The sequence below is a fragment of the Ictidomys tridecemlineatus genome, chromosome 6, assembly GCF_052094955.1.
Source record: "Ictidomys tridecemlineatus isolate mIctTri1 chromosome 6, mIctTri1.hap1, whole genome shotgun sequence".
In the NCBI taxonomy this organism is placed as follows: Eukaryota; Metazoa; Chordata; class Mammalia; order Rodentia; family Sciuridae; genus Ictidomys; species Ictidomys tridecemlineatus.
The window spans coordinates 123,208,123-123,211,826 of record NC_135482.1 but is presented as its reverse complement, the minus strand read 5'-3'; the positions used below and the strand labels follow the sequence as shown (position 1 = coordinate 123,211,826).

At 46.9% G+C, this 3,704-nt stretch overlaps 1 pseudogene; it reads right to left on the bottom strand.

Annotated features, from left to right (window-relative positions):
* Nucleotides 1-853: 853 nt before the first annotated feature.
* On the bottom strand, nucleotides 854-1,829 carry LOC101957574 (MORN repeat-containing protein 4-like; annotated as a pseudogene).
* Between the last annotated feature and the right edge of the window lie 1,875 nt (nucleotides 1,830-3,704).

Below are 3,704 nucleotides of genomic sequence, written 5' to 3'. Positions count from 1 at the left end.
CCTACAGGGGAGTGCAGGCCTTCCCCAGCACTCAGTCCACTCCCCAGGAAGGCCTCGAGGCTGGATATGTCTGCCCCTTGACCTGGAGTGAGTAACAAATACAACTTACAAGGTTACTATTACATCAGTTTCTTTCTTGACTATGCCACAAAGGGATTCTGTCTGATAGACTCTAAGGACAGAGAGACACAAATGGAGATTGGATTATATGCCCTAACTTAGGTAAGAAACATGACTTGTAAAGTCAAGAAAGAAGAAAACAACACTCTTACCAGATCCTTCACAGGGGAAATAAGCAGACACAAAGAGGAGTCTGATCAGACAAAGTGGGAGTCTGGAGCCAGGATTCAAACTGCACTGAATGAGGGTCTCATGTACAGAGAAGCTCTGGCCCGACCTTCACAGGGTCACTGTACTGTCTATCTTGTTCCTCATTCTGCCAGGGCAGCACACAGCATTGGCCCTAAGTGGGGGCTAGGGTCATGTGCCCCAAACATAGGCAGAATGAGGAGATTCTGAATCACTTGGCAGTAAATGGAGTGAAGGGTGCAGCCAGTCTGTACTGGGTAACCCCAGGTCTCAGGAACAGGAAATGTCGGCAAGTAAGAAAACACAGCTCCTGTCTTCAGCAAATAAGCATCAGGAAAAGACAGAACTGCTTAACCACTGCGGGGTCTTCGGGCCAAAATCCTTAGCACTTTCTGTGATCAAATTGCTGATTGGCAGGTGATGGGGCACATTACAGGCTTTGGCTCCGTGGTCATCCTCATCTCATCTGAGATCTGGTTTATTCTGTTTATCTCAGGTGGTCATGGGCTTTACTGACACTCTTCCAGCTGTGCCCACTGCCCCATCAAGCAGTGAGTTTTCTGGTGGACTTGGAGGCACTCTGGACCCGCTGAACCACCGCGGAACACTTCTCCCTCCGCAGCAGCTTATTGTTCTCAAATAGACTTTGGTTGCTGGGTATTCCATGAGAACCATCAGGGAAAGTCAGCAGGTCAAAACCATCCACTCTGCCATTTTAAAATTCCCCCTCAAAGGTCATGTAGTCATGCTGAATGAAGACTCCGATGCCATTAAACTTGCCCTGGGCAAACTCCCCCTCATACCCTGAACCATCTGAAAAGGTCAGTACCCCAAAGCCATTAAAGAGCCCATTCTCCAAAATGACCCAGTTAGGTGCCACCATCTGCAAACAGCAGTTGACCAAAACCATGCCTGCGGCCCTCCTTCCACTCACCACGGTATTCCTCCCCACTAGAGTAGGTGAAAGTGTAAGGGTCCGGCGAACGTCAGAGAAAGAGACCACCAAGAGACCGACTCATGCAACAGCAAAAGGGGGTTTATTGAGAATCCAGCGCGCTGGGGCTCCGTGCTCACTCAAGAAGGGAGAGCAGCCCAGAGCCCCGAGCAGGGGTTGAGCAGTGCTTAAGTACACTTTTTTAGGGAGGGCGGGGACTTTACATACATCACAGTCTCCTTTAACAAATCACCATACACCGTGGGAAAATCAAACAACAACTCTCATACATGATTAGGCCATTCATTGGCGGGAACAGGTCGGGTGGGGGTGATAGGTCAATCCTAAGGAGGGGATACATTGAAACTGATTGGTTTGGGCCCTGAATGCCTAAGTGCCAAACTGCACAGGGTCCAGGTTATTTAACAACTAAATGGTCAGTACCGGGCATTGTCTTAACTGCCTCAGGAATTTCAGGTTCTGTGTGCAGTTCAGAAACTTTACAATACCTAGTCCTTTACTTTTTAACTCAGGCTTTGCAGCTTAGAAACTTTACCCTTTCAAAAGAACCTTGGGTCAGGGTCATGGTGACAGCTTACAGTAGAAAAAGATGAAATCTGGGTTTGCTCTCCAGGCCTGCAGGTTCTTCCGTTCACACAGTTCTGTCCTTCCCTCCAGACGCAGCCCCTCATGCTCTGACCGCTAACCCAGGTGCTCGCGCTCTCCCGAGACTCGAGTGGTCTAAACTTGAGTGCTGGGCTTGGTACCCTCCCCAGGCAGCCGCCCTCAGGTCAGGGCATCAGGATGAAGCTGCGCTGCCCAGCCCGGGTCACCTGCTTGGCTCCTCTCTCCCTACCTGGCTCACCATTCTCTCGCGGCCCCCTCTCACCGGTGCTGCCAGCAGAAAGGGGCTTGACGTTTCGGGACTACTGTCACGCCCCGACGTGGGGCTTCGGCGGCCGAGACCTCTAGTCACCACTTTTGACCTTTTGCCAACTGTAGGTTCTTAAAACCTGAGCAGTTCTGGACTCAGCTCTGACCCAAAGGCTTGTCTGCCATGGAGTAGATCCAGAGGGGCCACTCTGTCCAGATCGTTAGAGCCAACTTGGAGACAGTCTTATTAAAGAGATTGTGTCGTCAGAGGGAGCCTGGCTTGTGGTGCTTGAAGGTCTTTAAGAAAAATAATGCACCAGCACAAATATAATATCAGGAATAAAGATAAATATTTATTTGGAAATTAATGTAGTGAGGAGTGATAATGATTTAGGATGCCTCTGGTACTCCACCTGCAGGAAGGGAAGTGTGAATGGGGAGTCAAGTGAAAAATTTGAGTTGAACCCCTTGCTGTTAAATATTTTTATTTTTATTTTTTTGAAAAATTAAAAAAAAAAAAAAAACATCTGACTGTTGAATATATTGCTACCACCCCCTTGAAGGCCAGGAAAGAGCCCAGGTAAGTGAGATACTTGAAACTCAAGCTTATTAGCTTTCAGGTAAACCCTTCTAGGAGAGGGCAGAAGGGAAGTGGGTGGGAGGCAGAGGTACCGTGGACATTGCCAATCATAACAGACAATCCTTTGGTGGGTAGAGTTGAAAAAAACTTTCTCATATCTGTAAGTGACTCCTCAGTACCCACAGGTTTGGTTCCAGGAAACTCCCTCCCCATGACACCAAATTTTCAGGATGCTCAAGTCCCTTGTATAAAATAGGATAGTATTTATAGAACCTATGTGTTGGGAAAAGTATAAAGGGCAGCCGTACCCCAGAGAAAAAACCCCAACATGGCGCCTAAGGACCTCTTCTTCCTACCTTCCTCTTTTCTGCAGTGGCGCGAAAAGTTCCCGCCCATGTGAACTCTCCTGCCGGTGCCAATTTCAAATCTTGCTGGCGGGGAACTTTATCCCAATGAAAACTAATTCCTGGGCTCTGGAGCTGATATCTGGAAGAACTTGCCAATAAACGGGAGGCCTGCCATTTATCTAAGCCCTACCATCTCCCCCTTAGTTCTATATAAGCACATAGCTTTTTGCAATAAAATTGGAATTCTCCCGGCAAAGTGTCTTTGCGTGGGAAATTCTTTCACTATGCACATCCTTCGGTATATGAAAAATCATTTCTAGGTGGCATGTAATGTTTAGTGAAATGTAAATGCTATGGATATAGTTGTTATATTGTATTGTTTGGGAAATAATGACAAGAAAAAAGTTTACAAATGTTTAGTATAGATATAATTTTTGGAAGTGGGTTTTCTAAGCAAAAGCAAATTTAAGCAGGAGATGTGCAATGATAAAAGTTCCATGTCAATGTAAATATCAACACATCTCTTCTTCAATAGGCCCAGAGCCCTGAGGTTGAGTTTCTTAAGAATAGCCAATAGTGTTTGGAGTCTGTCACCCTGTTTACTTCTCTTGAAAAATGGGGACATCATAACTTGGTTGAGCTGGAGGTGTAAGGGTCCGGC